Genomic DNA, 20120 nt, shown 5'->3' on the forward strand with positions numbered 1-20120 from the left:
CTCGGCTCTCAGCCACGGTCCATTATTGACAGCCACGTACTCGGTTTTCTGCGGTGAGGTTTGCATGTCACACTCCTTAATGTAGTCGTGGACGGCATTGAGGCCTGCCTGCAGGGCAAGTTCTTGCTCCCCAGGGGGCGCCGAGTCGGTCCACAGGGCTATATCGTCCGTATACAGGGCATAATTAGGAGCGGGTATCGATGTCAGCATTGGTGGGAGGCCTGACATGGCAACGTTAAAGAGAGCGGGAGATATGACAGCACCTTGAGGAACTCCGATTTCATTATGTTGCCATTCACCGATCGTATCCCCAACCATCACTGCGAATGTTCCGTCCTCAAGAAATGCTTTCATGAAACGGTACAGATTCCCTCCTATTCCCACCACCTGAAGTCGGTGAAGTATGGTAGTGTGGGGCACGGAATCAAACGCCTTTTTGAGGTCGACTGCAACCATTACCCGGAGCTGTGTGCTGCTAGGGTATGCGAGAACGTGCCTGTGAAGCCTTCTGAGAATACCTTGCGCGCAGAGCTCACGGCGAAATTCTACTTGCATAGCAGACAGAATGTTATGTTTGTCTAAGTACCATTGAAGTCTACGTAAAGCGTTCCATCACTTTACAAACGTTAGACGTTAAGGAAATTGGCCTGAACTCTTGTAATGACCGAGTTGGCCTGCCAGATTTTGAAATCAATATCACCTCTGATTTCTTGCAGGCAGGGGGAAGATCACTGTTGATCGAACGTTCATTTATCACTTTCAAGAGGGCCAGTTTACACGATTTGGGAAGGTTCAGAAACGTTGAATAACGTATTCCATCCGGCCCAGGGTGCTATTGTGGTTAGAGTCATACAGTGCTGCCTCTAGTTCATCCAACGTGAAGGGGACGTTGTATTCGTGGGATTTGTCTGATGAGGTGTCCGCAGGCAGGGCACCTACATTTTCTGGTTGGGGAAAAAAGACCTTCCCTGCTTCAATAGCTAGCTCAGCCGGGGAGACGTTCATTTTCAGAGCTATGCTTTGGGAGAGTGAATTTCGTGGCTTGCGTCAGAGGATAGCACGAAATATTCGCCAGGCCTTCGACAAGTTACCTGTGCCATTAAGCGAGTGGCACAGCAGCTGCCAACCTCTGAGAGCGAGTTGCATGGTATACCGCTCAATCGCCTGAGTAATGCGAGAAAGCGTGCTCCAGCGAAGAGCTGTGCAACTAGATCTACGATACGCCTTTAGAGCATGAAGCCTACGATTCCACAGGCTCAAAAGATGGGAATCCGGCTTCGGGGCATCGAATTTAACTGAAAGCTTTGTTGTAGCTTTCTTCTTAGCATCGTTAATTCGACTGATGATAAGATCTAAATGGGTGGGAGCGTCATCTGCATTGAGAGCTTGCCGAAATTCATCCCTTGAGACGGGCTCCTCTATGCGATGGCGTTGTTGAAGTTCCCCAGATTGCCGCCCTCGAGGTGTCCCTGACAGAGTCCCCTAAACAAAGGGAGAGAAGGTCGCGTTCGGCCTCGGCTTGCAGCCACAGTCCATTAATGACAGCCACGTACTCGGTTTTCTGCGGTGAGGTTTGCATGCCACACTCCTTATTGTAGTCATGAACGGCGTTGAGGCCTGCCTGCAGGGCTAGTTCTCGCTCGCTAGGGGGCCGTGAGTTGGTCCACAGGGTTATATCGTCCGCATACACGGCATAATTAAGACCGGGTATCGTGTCGGCATTGGTGGGAGGCCTGACGTGGCAATGTTAAAAAGAGCGGGAGATATGACAGTGCCTTGAGGAACTATGATTTCAGTGACCACCACTGGGTACTGGTCACTGTCCATGACATCTTCAGCCCACGTCCATACAATTTCTTGGGGATGAGAAACTAGTGTCAGGTCTGGAGAAGTATCTTGCTTGCCTCCGTGTTGGCAAAGGCGAGTGGGTAACGTTAGTTCATTGACGGTGATTAGTTTGGCTTTGGCAATGTGCTGCCATAGGTGTCTTCCACGAGCATCTGACTGGTGGTAGTTCCAGAATGTGTGCATGGCGTTGAAATCGTCCCCAACTAGAACGTGATTCTGTGGGTGTATTCTTAAATAATGTGCCACAAAAAATATATCCACTCGATACGTCGCAGTGCCGAATGACCTGGCACAAACCGAAAGCACCAAGGCCTGTTGGTCACCGTCTAGAGAGATGCACACTCGCGCTACCTCCTGCGTCTGCGTGCACGACGCGGAAGTATCAAGCTCTGTGTGGGTGGCGTGTGAGAGGGCAAGAACGCATGCTTGCCCATTCATTGGCTACTGCAGGCGCCCTCCACGATCCTGGCCCAGGACGTCGGTGTTGAATGGAAGGGGTGCAATAAGGCTTGTATACCATTAGATTAGGGCTATTAGTACTAGTCTCCTGAAGTAAGGTAGCTATCGGAAGCGTGCGCGTGATGGACAGTCTCCTCTGGAGTTCTGCTCGTTTACGCCGGATTCCCCGGCAGTTCCATTGTATGAACAAAACAGTAGAATCCGGAGCAAAATAGCCATGAGTTTTCGCACTAGTACCCGCCATTGTTAAACTGGGAGGTCCACGAAATTGAAGCTAATGAGTGCCCAAGTCCGGTCTCTTGTCTTGCAGAAATCTGCGGCGTACCCAAAAGTGGAAGCATGCGCTTGATAGCCTCGTTGGTAACTACTTCAACTATTTGTCTAAGTTGGTCATTGTCTAAGCGTACGGTGCGTGAGCGGCCAGCAACAGGATGCATTTCTGCACCTTGTCGTGTATTGCAGAGGGCTTCAGCATAGACGCTATGTGCGCGTGCGTACTTGGGTACCGTCACCTGTTGTTCAAAAGGTGTTGTTTGTGAAGATGGAGTGGCATTCGTTTGACGAAAGCTCTCAGGTTCGGTGGATTGTTTGCGAAGGTCTTGGCGCTTAGCTTTACGCCTACTATCTGTTGTCTTCGACAGTGGCTGGTTTGGTATTGGAGGGAAGTCCTTGGGACCAAACACATATTGCCCCGAGAATGACCGCTGTGTACTGCCACGGTTCTTTTGCGCATCCTGCGTAAACGTTTGGTTGACTCGACGAAGCTCGGCTCGATGCTGACGCTCCTTTCTTCGGGACAGTCGTATCAGGCACAGAATGCCGTTCCTAAGGGTTTTCGTAGCGAGTTGCCGAGCAGGGTGCTTCGGGTCTGTGGCTGCATGTTGACCGCCACAGTGGCGGCATAGGGGTTCTGCCGGACAGATCTCGAGGTGGCCATGTGCAGGGCGACCGCACACCGTTCATTGACGTTGGTCCACTACCGGGCACGAATTTTTTGGTGCCCGATTTTGTGACAGGTCTCACAAATTGCAGCTTTAGGATGGTAAGGTATTACCGGTAGGACAGTGCTGTATAGATGGATTTTGCCTGGAAGTTTAGAGCCTTTAAAGGTGATAAGAGCTGCTACATTCTTACCCATGGTCCTGGCACTCGCTATCCTGCACAAGTAGCACTTGAGTTCGGCCATAAGCTGTTCCCTTGTAAGCCCATTGGCAAGATAGATGACGCCACGGATCTGGCCCGGGCGAATGGTTTCATAAGCCTGTATTGGTGTTTCTCTTCCAGAAATTATGAGACTGAAGTCCGAGAAGACAGTCCCTAGCATGAGTGTGCGAAACGTCAACTGAAAACTCATTGGTTCGTTCGAGAGGGCATACTTGAAAGTGTGAGTGAAAATGAATTGTCTGTAGCTCGTCGGCAATGGCTCCATGCAGCCAGTGTGCTGGCAAAGTGCCTAGTAGTCCAGGCGAGGTGAGCTTAATTATGACAGTGTGTTTAACACTGATGGGATCGGCGGATGTAGTTTTGTTCTTTCGCCGGACATATTTATTTATTTATTTTTTTATTTCAAAGTACCTTACAGGCCCCAAGGGGAGCATTGAGTAAGGGGGGCGTCATTGAACAAATGACAAGAGAAAACATATATATGAGCGCTAAAAAATGTGAGCTAAAAATGTTTGTAATGATCACATGCTGCCAAACAGTGTTTTTTTTTTAAATAAAAACGCTAAATCAATACAAAGCGTTATCGGGAAAGCAATGAAAAGGGCAATTCACTCTAACATAAAAGGCAATGTAACACTTGCGCGAAATAACGTACATAGCGCGAGTACATAAAGCAAACAAAATTGAAACCACAATAACAAGAAAGTCACGTATTATATGACATGACATATGTACAGATGAATATATTTGTTATGATGAAGACTGTAGGTTCAGTAGTTGTCTGAATTTATCATTGCTCATGTGAGCGACAGTGCTATTAGGAAGCGAATTCCATAACCGAATCGCTCGTGGTAAAGCCGAGAAGTTAAATGCGTTAGTGTTGCCATAAATGCGAGTGAGGCTTAAATCATTATATAGTCGTCGTGATGTGCAAGACGCGCGTTCCAGTGGCAAGTTTGGTGGCTTGACTTGGTGAACATATCTATGGAGCAAGGACAGGAGGGCTATGTCACGTCGGCTACTCAGTGATTGAAGTGAAAGGTCGAGTTTTATTTGAGTAATGCTTGACTGGTAGCTGTAATTTCGGGAAATAAATCGACTAGCTCGGTTTTGGATGGCTTCTAACATGTGGATTAGGTATTCATGGTAGGGAGACCATATAGGGGACGCGAATTCGAGCTGAGGGCGTACAAATGATACGAATGCTAATTTACGGATGTTAGACGGGCAATTACGCAAGTTGCGGCGAATATACCCAAGAGATTTGGAAGCGTTTGCGCATATGGTTGCAATGTGAAAGGCCCAGGAAAGGCTCGGTGTAAGATTTACACCTAGATATTTATATGCTGATGCCTGAGATACTATATTTGAGTTGATATAATAGGAAAACCTATGAGTTGTTGTTTTTCGCGTGAATGTCATTAGTTGGCATTTAGATGAGTTAAGTTTCATTTGCCAGTCTTCACACCATTTGGTAACGAGATGAAGGTCCTCTTGAAGAATGCGATGGTCATCAAGGCTGCGAATGGGTCGATATATTATACAATCATCGGCGAAAACACGCATGCAGGATGAGATGTTATTGGGCAGATCATTGATGTAAATAAGAAAAAGCAAGGGTCCTAGTACGCTACCCTGCGGTACACCGGAACTGACATATCCAAGGGGTGACGTAAAATTATTAACGACTGTAAATTGCTGACGATTTGTGAGGAAGTTACGAATCCAGGAGAGCGTTAAGCAGTCTAATTTGAGAACGGATAACTTGGAAATTAAACGACAGTGAGCCACACGGTCGAAGGCTTTGGAGAAGTCGAGAAAAAAGCAATCTGTTTGAAGATTATGGTCCATGTTAAAATGCAAGTCTGTAGTGAATTCTAGTAACTGCGTCTCACATGACAAGCCTTTCCTAAACCCATGTTGGTTAATAAAGAAAAAATTATTTGATTCCAGATGATGATATATGTGAGATGCAATGATATGTTCAAGCATTTTGCAGCAAATACTTGTCAATGATATCGGCCGATAGTTTTCTGGGGAATTCTTGCTACCATTTTTGTGAACTGGTATCACTTTTGCAATTTTCCAGTCTAAGGGAAGCTGGCCTGATGACAATGACTGGCGGAATATATTGCATAAGAATTTGCTAGATAACGTGACTGTATTCTTTAAAATTTTTGAGTTAATATTATCGACACCCGAAGAAGTAGTCAACTTAAGGTTATTTATGAGACCTGTGATACCATCCTCTGTTACATCGATGGATTGCATGTACTGGTAATCTAGATCAGTGACTTCCGGCAGATTAGAATGGTCTTCTATTGTGAATATGCATGAAAAAAATTCATTAAAGACGACTGGGCATTCCTTGGCACTGATTGGAGCTTGATTCCTATCATTTAGTGAGATGTGTTGTGAGCCACTATTGGGTGAAATCACCTGCCAGAATTTTCGGGGGTTGTTTTTAAGTAGTGAAGGTAGATCTTGAGAGTAGTATTTTTCTTTAGCCTATCTTAAAGATGAACAGTAAACTTTCGAAAATGAGCTATATTTGTCCCATACCACGGGTGAGTTTGTACGCTTTGCAGTTGCGTATAGCCTTTTCTTCTTGTTTCTGAGCCGTCGAAGGTGCTTGGTGAACCAAGGGTTCTGTCTATCGCCTGTTATTCTTATTTGGGGGATATACGTTTCCACTAAAGCACACAGCTTTTCCTTAAACAGAAGCCAGTTTTCGTTGACTGACCGAGCAGAAAACGAAGCTAGAAAGGTGCCAGAAAGAAAAGTCTCAAGTTCTTTGTTAATATTGCCATAGTCTCCCCTGTTGTAATCACGGAGGATTTTGTTTGAGACGCGTGTATACTTCAAGGGAATGTTAAGAGTAAGTTGTAGTAGCTTGTGATCACTGAAACCGTCTAAGCAAACAACTTCACCAATTGTTTCAGGGGTGTTAGTGAAAACTAAATCTAAAATGTTAGTGCCACGGGTGGGCTGGGTAATTATTTGGAATAAATTGAAATCTAACATTAAAGAAATGAACTCCATTGATGTATGACAAGAGGATGATAGGTTATTCCAGTCGATCAAAGGAAAATTAAAGTCGCCAAAAACATAGATGATATCAGCCTGAGAGAGCTCAAGGGCTTTAGAAATACTATTGCGCAGTTCGACAAGAAAGTACTGGTTTGCATCGGGAGGACGATAACAACATCCTATCAGTAGCTTCTTTCTGTAGGTTTGACATTCAGCCCATACTATCTCAATACTAGAATCTACATTAATAACTTGTGAGGTAACTGTTCTTTTGATCCCAAGGAGTACGCCACCACCTCTCTTTTCGGTCCGATCACACCTTAAAATGTTATATGTGCTATCATGTGGAAATATTTCATTATCTGTTATTTCAGAGTGTAGCCATGTTTCAGTGAGAACAAGAATATCTGAACTGCAGTCATCAAGAAATGAGGCAATATCGTCGCGTTTAGGCAACAGACTTCGGATATTTGTGAAAGATATTGATAATGATGGTGCGATGACAGGTAACTTTGACTTCTTACAGTTCACATCATGCAGTGTGGTTTGCTGCTATTTAACACAAGGAACAACTGTATTCCGAGTGCTATCGAAAATATAAATGGCATCCCCAATTCGTAGTCGATCGGTTGACAACGTAAATGGCTTTGCTTCAGTTTTCGCAAAAGCAATTAGCTGCTTTCTTGCCTGCCGGGTAGCTGGCGAAAAATCCTCGCGAATTGAAAAACCAGACCCTTTCAGTTTTCGTGCAGAAGACAAGATACGGCCTTTGTCTTTGAAAAACGTCATTTTCGCAATAATAGGCCTCACCCTGCCTTCCGCAAACTTCCCTAATCGGTGCACCCTCTCAAACTGCGCAGTCGTGAATTCCGTACCCAATTTTTCGGAGCAAAATTGTATCACTTTTTTTTCTGAAGCTGCCCAGTTTTCCTTAGCCTCATCTGCTATTCCAAAGAAGAGCAGGTTGGATCGTCGCATACGGTTTTCCGCATTTTCACATCTAGAAGATATTTTATACAGCTGATTCGAAACGTCACGCAATGTTTCCAAACACGTTCCAGAATCCCCAGCTGGTTGAGATGGCACAGATGATTCCAACGCTACTAGCTTCGTATTTAGCACTTTAATTTCGTTTACGGCGGCAGCGCGTTCCTCGTTCGCACGTATCAAGTCACTGCGCAAAGCCTTCTCATTTTCTGCATGTTTGCGTGCAGTTTCCAAAGCAGCTGCCTGTCTTTTTTGGAAATTTTTACAATCGGCTTGCATAGCAGTCACGGCGTCTTCAAGCTTACTTATTCGTTCCAAGGCAGCAGCGAAGGCGTCTGCCTCAACCTTCGACATTGGGCCGGGATTCTGCTCGACGTCACCCGCGAGGACAAGTAGCAGCTCAAACAAAGTAAAGTACATTTTTGCAAACAAAGTATCCAACCGCTTAATCCAATATATTGCCAATCATCCTCTTCAGTTTGCCCATTATCAGCAAAGTTGCCTGACAAAGTGGCCCTGGAAGCTGACGCACGGACCTGCACTTGGAAAAACGCATTTGCGCTGCGGGCGTTGTTAGCTGAGTTTGAGCTGCTAAGCTGATGGCCGTGCTTTTTACTCGCGACGCATTCGTTGTGTTGAACTATCTGGGGATCGCAGAACGGCCACCTTGATTTCGTGGCAAATTTCGCAGATGGAAAATTGCAAGATCCTACCTGAGAACGGCTCTTTCCAGGCGCGTTTTCCGTGGCATGAAGGGAAAAGAAATTAGAGACAGGTATCGTCGCAACCCCTTGGCTGTATTCGTCATCCGCATCCGGCATGCTTGCATCGGCGTCAAGCAGCTCGGAAGATTCCGTCGCGTTAGCTGTGCCACCGCTCTGAAGCGATGCTGCCTTCGCGTCTTGCTGCAGCTGCTCGGAAGCCATGTTGCCACCGGCAGTGGGCGTGCCCGATGATTCCAACTGGTTTTCTGGAGCAGTCGTTGATGTGGAAACTTTGGAGAGGTTATCCTGGGGTGTCGAGGAACATGAAGGTGGCGGCCCATCCATCTTTGGAAGCCTAGCCCAAAAACTTCCGGGCCCGAAGCTTCAAAAACGTCGGAGCGATGCGAACGTGCGTCTGATCGGTACGGCTGCTCGCATCGCCACCAAGGAAATGTTTATTTTGCTCTGTATGAATGCTCGTTCCGGGCTTTTTGTGCATTCATCCAATTTTGTGGTGCCAAGTAAACAGCAATAGTTACCGTACGAAGTTCCACCGAAGGGTATCAGCTGAAATAAAAAGTAAATTCCAACGAAATGTCATTTTGGTATTTATACTTCATAGGAAAACAGTGTGTAGAGGTGAAATGTACGAAAGTGGTTAATGGGCGGTGTTACAAACACACCGTATTCTCTTTTACATACATGGCGTAGAAAATACCCGACTCATCCCAAAGAATACCGTAAAATACAAAGAAAACAGATGATTTCGAGTTGAGTTGTAGGCTGCTGGGGGGATCAGCCTTGCAGTTGCTGCCGGCAATTGCTCCACCGTAGCGACACCTAAAATAAATAAATCACATAATGAGACACAGACCTCACAACTACAAATGGTCACTCCTCAGTTAACCATGTGGAGGCCAAATCCGTCTCCTGTAGGTAATTTAAATGAAGGCGAGAGGCCTCCTTCCTACACAACCGGTTCCCGCGCGGGAAATCAATGTTATGAAGAGAACTGTGAGGAACTCCTGTCTTCTTGAGGGACCCGAATAACACCCTCCTTTCCGCGTTATACGCAGTACAGGACATTAGGTAATGCTCTATGTCACCACACACACCACACGTTGAACATAATGGTGATAAAGCCAGGCCAGCCTTATACATACACGCAGGGTTACGAGCAGAGCCCGTGCAAATGCGGAGCAGTAAAGTGGCTTGGTTTCTTTTGAGACCCTTGATCACACATGGGTTGTGAGGTGAGCTCCACAAACAACTGAAGTGGCATAGCACCGCTTCTCTGAAGAGTCTATTGTCCTCTTGAGGCACTCTTCTCAATGGATTCCCAAACAGCGCTCTACGGGCGAGGCTGTCCGCCATCTCGTCGCCTATGATACCTAAGTGCGAGGGCACCCATCGGAAACGTATGGAAAAGCCTTTGATATGGAGATTGTGCACCGAGCGTAGGGAGCTAAGACTTAAGGCATCAGTAGGAAACCCGTGCTCTAACCTTTGAAGGGCAGATTTTGAATCTGTAATAACGACAACAGGTTCAGGCGTACAAAACCGTAGTTTTTTAGAGCTGCCTCAATGGCAATGCTTTCGGCCGTTGTGGAGGACACGACTGCAGTGAAGCGAACAGACCAGTCATACTTCAAAGAGGGAATGTGAAACGCAACTGCACTAGATCCTTTGACCTTGTCCACATAGCCATCAGTAAAGATTTGAAGATGACGTGCATATTCAGTCTCAAGATGTTCCAGTACCAGCGAACGCGTCGCCGCCAGAGAAGAACTCCGCTTAGCGCGTGCGTGAGGAATTGTCAACGAACAATCGAGGCTCGCGAATGACCAAGGTGGTTTCAACCTCTTAGTTCGACCTCTAGCGTCAATCCCGAGGTAACCAAGAGTATTTAGTGCCAAGTGCACTCGGGACTCAGATCTCTTTCGAAGGCGCTGTAGAAGGGCTCGGCCGGCTGCCGTCTGTTTGAGGCGGCCAATTTGCATCAATAACCTTTGTGAAGCGACTATGCTAAGAGGTCTCGATAGACATTCATAAAGTACTGCACTGTTAGGAGCAGTCTGCGGAACGCCAAGAGCCCTTTTTAGGCCCTTTCTGTGCAGAACCTCAAGTCGTTCTAGCGGTGATGCGAAGGGGAAATTAAAGGGAGCTGATACATTATTCGACTCGTCACTAGTGCATCGTGCAACCTGATCATTGAAGATGGGTGATTTCCCCATTGCTCACTTGCAACTTTACGGATCACATTGAGACGCGAAGATATCGATGTCACAACCGAGTCCACAGCTCGTTGCCACTGTAGGCGGTAGTCAATAATGACGCCCAAAAAGCGCTTGTGCTTCAATTGCCGAAGGCAAGATTGATCAAGGTTTATCTTCAGCCGCGCATACCTTCTTCCTCTAACCTGGAAACATGATGAAGCCAGATTTTCCCACCGAGAGAGTCAATCCAACACCTCGAAGGTAATTGTGTACTGAAACTAATGCCTGTCGAGCTTTCAAAGCTAAACGCTTGTATTGATATCCGGTTAACCAAAGACAAATGTCCTTTGCGTATATCGACATATGGATATGCCTGCAACGTTTTTGCACTTCAGCGGGAAGACCAGCCATTACAACGTTAAAGAGCGTTGGGGAAATTAAGAACACTTCCCTGAGGTACACCTCGCGATACCACTCTTTCGGTGCTTGTGGTACTTCCTAACCGCACTTGACTTTTACGATCACCGATAAATGAGTGAATGAATTGCAGAAGATAGCCCTGTACGCCCATGGCCTGCAAACTATTTAGTATTGAGCTCTCAAGGACGCTATCATAAGCCTTATACGTCTAGGAAAATAACTAGTGTTGAAAAGCCGAAAGCTCTATGATGTTCAATATGGCTTATCAAGTCCAAAACGCTACCTTGCGCGCTTAAACCTGTTCGGAATCCAGTCATGCATGTTGGCAGAGCCCTTCTGTCTTCGAGCCACCAAGATAAACGCTTACTTACCAGCTTCTCCATGAGCTTAGCCACGCATGACGTCAGTGATACAGGACGATACGAGGCTAACCCCCGTATGCAGAAATGCAACTTAAGTCGAAGCACATGCTTGACTTGATTTAGATGACGCCTGGCGTTAACGTGCCCAAAGACGCTCACTGCGTTTCCTTCGGCGCGTTCCCGATAGGCGTCACTCAGATCAAGTCAAGCATGGGCTTCAACTTAAGTTGCATTTCTGCATACGGGGGTAAGTCTCTCATTTTCTTTCCGGGCTTCAGCACTGAGACAACACAAGCCACCTTCCATGAAGGAGGAACGTCGCCAGTCTCCCACACTCGATTGAGATAGCCTAGGAGCATCTTCCGGTGTTCCAGAGGTAGGTTCTGCATCATCGGGTTGGTGATGCCATCAGGACCTGGTGCACATCGACGCCGAAGGCTGCTGAGTGCTGTCTGTAGCTCTCGAAGTCACAGACGTATATGTTGCAGGCAGAGCGCAGGGATAAACTCCTGAACTTACACTTACAAATGCATCTGCAAATTCTTCTGCCAAGCACACGAGAGGTTTCTGCTTGCGCAGTGCAAGCGCTTCGAAAGGTTTACTAGGACGAGAATCACCAGCAAGACTGCCAATGTCTGGCCAAATTCTCGTCATCGGTGAGAAAGCCGTCAAGCTATCGCAGAAGGGCGCCCACTGCGACCTACAGAGCTTGTTCTTATGGCGTCGAATAGCCGAGGTAAGACTATTGAAGGTCATTTTCAAGGATCTGTCATCCTTCTTCCGCATCAGTTGTCGCTCCGCCCTTCTGCGTGCTGCGCAAAGGTTCTTGAGTTTTAAATCCGGAGTCGGAAAATGATTAGGCAACTTGACCGCTGGGGTAGCAGCCATCTTACCAGAAATCATTTTGTCTATCACATCACCAGGAACACATGCAAGTTGCTCCCTGTACTGTTCCCAATTAACAACATGGCTAATTTTAGCGCCGCGCATATGAAAGTCGGCAGTAAACACTAAAATTGAATAGTGATCATTTCCCATGCGGTCAGATGCAGTTGACCACTTCACGCGGACGTCCGATGAATGCAAGGTTATGTCTATAGATGTGGCTGAGGCTGGAGGCCGGAAGAAAGTGGGACTTCCGTCATTGGCCACGCACAGGTCCAAACTGTCGATAACTTCTACAAGTTTGCGTCTGCGGGAATCTGTGTTCATGTCACCCCAGACAGAGTGATGGGCATTGAAGTCCCCGCTGGCAATTTGGGGCGCTGGGCAACGGTCACAAAGCTGCTGGAGAAACAAGTCCATTGCTACCTTCTTCCGCGGAGACACGTATACGGATGCGACAGAAAGAGTTCGGAATCCAAGCGGTATCCTCTAAGCCGCTACCTCAATATTATCGGTGCAAAGATCGGTGACGTTCAAAGTCACATGAGGAATCTCTCTTCGTATGTAAAGGGCGGCACTTCCCGCGGGAAATGACTTTATGCTGCAATTCTTATGGGCGGCATATCCAGTAAACAATCTCCCGCTTGGTAGGCCAGCCTCCGAGAGGGCCAATACTGGAACACGCGTATCTTTCAGAAATAATTTAAGTTCTGCTAATCGACTTATAATCTCAGCGCAGTTCCACTGCATAATAAACGGCACTTTCCGGTGATTTTTAATTGCACGAGGTTGAAGAAGACTAGCCATATTAAAAGGCAAAGGTCGCTGCGAAGGTATTAATCAGGTGGACTCAAAGGAAAGAACGAGCTGTAGAAAGTTCTTCAGGGTGCCAGTCTGCATCGCTTGAACATGAACGCAGGACTTCAAACAAAACTTGCAGAAGGTCGGACTGGTCCTGTTTTTTGAGCTCCTTATTTTGCTGGACGCACTGCCTCACAACTTCAACAAAAGTTGCGGACTGGGACCCACTCTTGGCCACTGCAGCTGGTTTCTTCATATCTTTTGAGGCGAGGGATTGTCCTCCATGTTGTCGAGTCTGGCTGTGATCTGGTCGCTGAGAAACTTGGACACTTTTTGCTGCAGCAGATCGAACAACCGACTCACCCACAGAGGACTTTACCGTCTTGCTAGGCTCAAGTCGCTCACTGACGTTGCTTGTTACCACGCTACGAACTTCCGACTCTAACGCAGGGAACTCAACTTCCGAATCTAACGCCGCGAACTCGTCACTTTCAGGTATCCGCTTCTCAGTAGGTTGTGGTTTGGGACCACTAATGAAGGACACTCGGCGGTGTAAGGCGCTTACACGGAAGGGGCAGCCACCGAAACTCGCTAGATGGTCACCACCACAATTAGCGCAAGCAAAATCTGCTTTGCAGGTTTTGTAATCGTGGGCGCCACCGCATCGTTTGTAACGTTGATCTTTTATGCAAACTTTGGCTACATGCCCAAAGCGTTGGCACCTAAAGCATCGGAGAGGAGGTTCAACGAATTCTTCGACTGCATGCTTAGTAAAACCGAGGTCAATTTTTTCGGGGCGCTCAGTGTTGGCAGCAAACGTTATCACAATAGAGTTAGTAGGTTTTGATGCCCATTCCTTTTCTTTAGTCTCCACCCGGCGTATCATACGTTTCACGTGCAGAACACCTTGCGGTTTCAAGTAGTCACAAAGGTCGCTTTCCGAATGCCACACTGGTACTCCCCTAATAACACATGTGTTAGTCATGTAGGAGTGGGGCAGCCGGACTTTAGCTCTTATGTCACCAATCTGAGAGCACCGGTGAAGAATGTCAACTTGCTCTTCCGTTGCGATATCTAAATAAAGAGCACCTTGCGTTGTTAAGCGGCTGCGAATCGGGGCAGATCCCAGCAGTACTTCAATGGCTTCGAAGAGCCTGATAGGATTCCGCTCTCTCAAATCAACACCTTTCTCTGTTGGCGAAACTGCCACTGGCATTCCGACCATTCTTTGCTTCCGATGACTCACCACCTTGACGCCGTCGCTGTGCACTTCCGCCATATCAACCACTTCCTCGTCAGGGTCGACGATAGTTGTACCGTTCCCACTGAGCGATGATGACGCACTGGACTGCTTATCGTCCCTGATGTCTGGCAGCTCCACACCTTGCGAGGCCATGGCCGCCTCCGCCACGCTGACTTCCTTCGGATGGCGCTGTCCCTTTAAGGATGCCGGCGCCGGAGCAGCCGTACCATTCCTATAGGGACCGTACCGCCTTAAATAACTCACTTAATGAATAGCAAAACCTACGCAAACATTGCAGAGCTGAGGTGACAACAGATCGAACAGCGTCGTCTTCATCTTCCATCAGATGATGTCGAAGCATTGCCCCACTATCGGGCGTTAATCCCTTCACTTTAACAGCCCACATACACGGGTGACTGGCGCGTTCCCGGCACAACATGGCATTCCTTATTCCTTAATGGGATGTCCGACACACCAGTCTGTGAGTCGTGAAACTTTGAAGACACAATCGAGCACGTGTAGTATATTTGTAATCTCTATGACAGCGAACGCGACGTTCTTCGATGTGCGTTAAAGTGTGTTAAACCGATTAGAAAACAGACCATTTTCAGAGACTAAGATTCTCGGAGCATTGCCCCACGCATCGCAGGCTTACAAGGCGACGCCGGCACTGCTACATATTATGAAAGTGACTGGCCTCAGTGACCGATTATACGCCTGAAGTTATGGACATCTGCACGTATTCACAACAATAGTACCTTCTTCCCTCCTTCCCCTTTCTTACCTTCCCACGGCCCCTTGCCCTGTGTAGGGTAGCAAACAGGACGTGAGGCTGGTTGACCTTCGTACCTTTCTTTTCTTGCATTTCTTCCTCCTACTATGCCCACAGAGGTGGACACAACACCTCTCACCCAGAACGTGCTAGACACTCGCAAAATGCCGGGGATGAATTATTTTTGTTTTTGCTCTTGATCTCACCCTCACTGCTCTCTGCGCATGCGCCAGATTACTATCGCGATGGATGCGCGAGGTCTGCGGTGGAAAGGAGGAGAACGGTGAGACCATCTGTTTAGCGTGCCATCCGCCTAACATAACCTAACCTTGCACTCTATCGATGCGTACTTAAGAAAATAATGATAAAAAGCAAAGTAAATGAGCGCAGAAAAATTGTTCCGACCCCGCGGAATCGCGCCCGGGCCATCTGGATGGGAACCAGGTATCCTAACCACACTACCTTGCCAGAGACAACTTCTGCCGTTTAATAAACCCCTCAAGTATATATGATAACAGCGTCTTAGAATACAACGCGGCGCATGCACAGAAAGCAATGGGGATAGCATTAAAGGCAAATGCGTTAGTCGGATGGCTGTTTTCAGTCGTCCAGAGGACAGAATTTCTTAGTTACAAATTGCTGGTTTTTGAGCTTCTCCGCGTTAACGTTTGCGCGCTCTGCCAGCACAACCAACGCACACCCGTGTTGTCACTCTTGGCAATCACTCGTCGCGTTTTCGACGAGCGACGGAATTAGAAGGTATATTTTGGTGAGGGAGAGGGGTAGCATAAAATTCGTCCCCTACATGGGCCCTAGAAGATTCAGTACACGCGAAATTAATTGCGTCACAGGGGCCAGGCTGCTTCCAAACTGCTTCAAAATGTACTGAACTTAATTTTTAATAATGTGACGTTATAGAAAGCGCCACAAACATGCTCTGGTAAGGTTCAGTACACGCGAATTTGCGTCACGTGGCCAAGCTACTTTTCGCTGTGTCACAAAGCTAGGTGCGGCGAGCGTACCCAGAAACTACAGAAATAACTTACAATACTGTTGCGGCCCGAATATTGCGCCGCAAACATGTCCCAGTACGATACATTTACTCAAATTAACTGTGCCAGGACGGCCGAGCTGTTTCTCGCAAACTGCGTAACAAGTCTCAGATCTGTGCCCTACAGCTCAATTGCTTGAAATACTGCCCAGACCATCAAACAAGATATCTCAGCTTGGATAGTCGAGTATGGCAGTGGTGCCATGTCTAAGTGCCGAATGAACGCAAGAATACGCCGGGAGCCCAAGTAACCGGGATAGATAGAAAACAGAACACGCGAACACTCACATGCGCAGCCGGCCTCGCTGGCTTCGGTGGCCTGTCTGGCGCATGACGCATGCATCTGGTGCGTCTAGCGTGTCTTTGGCCTGTCACTAGGTAACGCAAGAAAAATAACCCGCAAAATATAAGTTCATTTATACGGGAACTTTTTTTTTAGTTTTAGCGGGAAGGAATAAAAAACTAAACCGATGTCTGTTAACTTCCTTTGACATTTTTTTTATAGCAGCCGCTGTATATGACTAACATTCCGTAGTTTTGTCGGCGTCCGGTAACAAAAATGGGCCTAGGGATTTCCAACAAACCCATCTACAATTATTTTCATTGTTTGCTTTGTATGTGATCACGTACGGGTGCAGTGCGGTGGCGCAGATGTAAAAATGCGGAACAGATTAGAACACTCGCGGTGAAAAATAGCGTGACGTCAAGGTTAATAATAATATAATATTTGGGGTTTTACGTGCCAAAACCACTTTCTGATTATGAGGCACGCCGTAGTGGAGGACTCCGGAAATTTTGACCACCTGGGGTTCTTTACCGTGCACCTAAATCTAAGCACACGGGTGTTTTCGCATTTCGCCCCCATCGAAATGCGGCCGCCGTGGCTGGGATTCGATCCCGCGACCTCGTGCTCAGCAGCCCAACACCATAGCCACTGAGCAACCACGGCGGGTTGACGTCAAGGTTATCGCAGTGTATAAGCAGGCGAGGCATTGGCGCCAAAGACAGCTGCCTTATCGATGGGGCGGACACGTGTAGTTAGTACACCCGAAGAACAACATGCGTAAGAGGAGAACCGGAGGGAACAGCAACGAGAATGTAAACCGCGCCGGCGGGAGACGACCACCGACGAAGAACGTTCCCGCGATGCTGAACAGAAACTACAATCGCGAGCCGGGCAAGCATTCCACTCTGTGAATTGGGGACGGCATGGAAAGCACTTTGCTTTTTGTTTGAGAGCTTTGACTGTAGTCAGCTTCCACTGTGAATCCATCTTCACAGACTGCAATGGTTGTCATTTCCCGATCCTCGCGATAGCTAACGAACGGCATAAATACTAGCGTGACGTATTTCTTTTTGCCAGTTTTCACCAATTGACTCTTCTTGTTCAATTTCTTTCTTTATGGTTCGGGCTTGTTTCACCGCTTTGCGGTGGCGACCGATAAACGAATACAAAGTACCTCCAGCAGGTGTCCCTTTGTAGTCACGGTCAAGAACACAGTAGCGAGAACTCTGAATCAGGAAACTACCTTTTTTTGTTGTGCGAGCCTGTGCCCAGAAAAACAAGCGACAGTCAGGATACAACGATAGCTCCAAGCACAGTTGGCGGTCGTCGAGAATCTTATCTGCGGGTCAAGTGCCTCGCCTTTTATACACGACTCGTCGGAGGATGCAGTGTAATCGCGTGTGCTCGCATACATTGTATAAAATATAACACCTTTAGCATGGCGCACACAAGCTGGATACACAAGGCCCAGCGAGAAAATATAGGACAGATAGAAACAGCGATAGTGGTCGAGTAAGTTCGAAGTCGTGCAGGCGCGTTATGCGCTGATCGACAATGTAAGGTTGCTAGCAAGTTAAATGCAGTTCCCGGAGTAAGAACACATGGCAATAGCGAGAACATTAAAATTGGAAGCAAGCGATGTCTTATAAAGGGAGGACTTCGGTAAAGAAAGGCCAGTCGCTAAATTTCCAATGCTGCACGCTATGTTTCGCCGCATGAAGAAATTACGCAATGGGAACGCAGTGCCAGTGGGACCCTGTATCCAGTGTCATGCATAATTAGGGGCCCTGAGATGCACTGGACTCTGGATCGCTAAATTCGTGCGGCAGTCTAGAAGGCACCGGGTAGTGCTACGAAAAGCAGTTCCAGAGCAGAAGAAATGCTGTGCCTGCTTACGGCATATAAATTGCTAAATGCAGAAATAGAGGGAGAGCATTTAGTGCACAAGAATCCAGCCCCAAATAAATTCGAAATTTTTTACCTGGTGATCTTGAGCCGGGAGGTGAAGAGGTCCCGATAATTTACGATGTCCACAGACTGACTAAGTTTCGGATGCCGTTTTAATGTCGCGACCAGGCAGAGTAGATACTCTTTCTTCACGGAACTGAACCTTATGCCTCTTTCATCAGATGCTACAACACTGATTTCTTGTTATGAAAAAAAAAAGTCAAATGCACCGGCAATTCGAAACGCAGCCCAGGCAGGCATCTCGAAACGCAGCTACCAAAATTGGCAGTAATTGCCGATTTTGGTAGCTGTTACTCGTTCTTCGCACTGATGAAAGAGCATAGCGCAGTTATGTTCACTAAACCCCCTTTACAAGAATATCGACGGCACAAATGCTCACTTATTTTCATTTTTGTTGCAGAAGCACCAACGCCAGCATAGCGGTTGTGCGAGATAGGCTACGAAAACATTTCTCTATAACACACCAACAGTTTTTTGTTAGCTTGGCAAAATACTGTTAAAATGTGCCCCGCAGTTCTACATCATCTTATTTCAGCAATCCACGGCAATTGATATTTCTGTGTAGCGGGATCTAAGAGAAGCTTCTCCTAGAGCAGCTGTCAGTATTCGGCGACAGCACGTAACCATATGCTCACAACGCGTCGCATTGGTTTTCACTGCTATTTATGTGGACATCGTGGTCACAAGGAGGAAAGTACCAGGCCTGAGCGGCACATGCAGCACAGTCACAGCGTGAGCTGGAAGAGCGGCGACATAGGAGCTGCATTTTCGGTGCCACGGACTACAGGGTATTCGCGTGAAGCCGCTTCGCGTCGTTTTCAAGAGGACCATCTGGACTGTGCCTTGTGCTGCTCTATGCACAGCGCTGCTGAGCCCGATGTCACCAGGTTGGAACCGCGCTTCTATCTCTACGAATGGCTTCTTCAGGTTCGCCTCTTGCGAGGAGGCACCATAATGTGCACCGAAGAGTAAACACAGGTATCCATATTGCGTGGCGCACATGTTACATCCCTTGACCTGTGGCATGGTAGGTTGCTGTTGATGACGATGATAATGATAGTGATGATTTATTGGCATCCCATTCGAAACGGAGTGGTGGCAAATAGTCACCCAGCCTGCTCGAGTTAACCAGGTCCATCTACACGCAGCATGCAACTCCTTTATGTCGGGACTCTTGGTGCAATTTGAACTGACCGCAATGCACAGTTTGTACGCATCGGTGCTAAGTGGCGCGCATGTCACATCGCGTGTCAAATTGCACGATACAAATAGCACGATACTACACTAATAAGCGATGACTTATTCGCATTCCCTTTGAAACAGGACGGTGACAAATGGTTACATACATATCAAGTATGTTTTTCATTAAACCAATATTTAAAAATCTCCATAAGCTTTTTCTTCATCAAGACTTTTCTATCTACCTTGTACCGCTACCTAAGCAACTGCTTCACGGCATGCCATATGGTGTGATAGTATGCAACTGCAATGCAAAGGGTGCACGTATACACGCTATGCGGCGTTCATTTCGCATCCCAAGCCAAGTGGCACGATACGATTCGAATGATGACTTATCGTCATTCTCTTTGAAACGCGCTGGGGACATAGTAACCTAGCCAGCTTCATCTAATCAGGTTTCGTTTTGTTTTCTAGCATTCTTGTATACATCTCCTCAAACTGTTTTTTCTTCCTCAAACCTTCTTTAACTGCCTTGTACCGCTACCTGTGAATATGCTACATGGAGTTCTACCAAGTCTAATATTATGCAGCTGCAGTGCAACATGTGCACGTATGGACACTATGCGTTGCGAATTCACATTGCGTCTCTGCTCACGTGCTAGGACGCGTTTATAGGACATTTTCCTGCTACATGGTAGCAAGCGCTGGCATGGCTCAGTGGTAGAGTAGCTGACCCCCACGCAGC

The 20120-nt window shown here is 47.2% G+C and overlaps 1 protein-coding gene across 3 annotated transcripts in view; it reads left to right on the forward strand.

Annotated features, from left to right (window-relative positions):
* LOC135908084 (juvenile hormone acid O-methyltransferase-like) overlaps positions 1–20120 on the forward strand; it is a 178468-nt gene that overhangs the window by 76480 nt on the left and 81868 nt on the right. The window contains exon 1 of one of the 3 annotated variants that reach the window (XM_065439832.2): positions 3592–3691. The exons of the other annotated variants lie outside the window; for them this stretch is intronic. The gene's annotated coding sequence lies outside the window, so the exon portion shown is untranslated. Of the gene's footprint in view, positions 1–3591; positions 3692–20120 lie in introns of those variants that run through there. 3 annotated transcript variants of the gene reach the window in all.

The sequence above is a fragment of the Dermacentor albipictus genome, chromosome 5, assembly GCF_038994185.2.
Source record: "Dermacentor albipictus isolate Rhodes 1998 colony chromosome 5, USDA_Dalb.pri_finalv2, whole genome shotgun sequence".
NCBI classification, from domain to species: Eukaryota; Metazoa; Arthropoda; class Arachnida; order Ixodida; family Ixodidae; genus Dermacentor; species Dermacentor albipictus.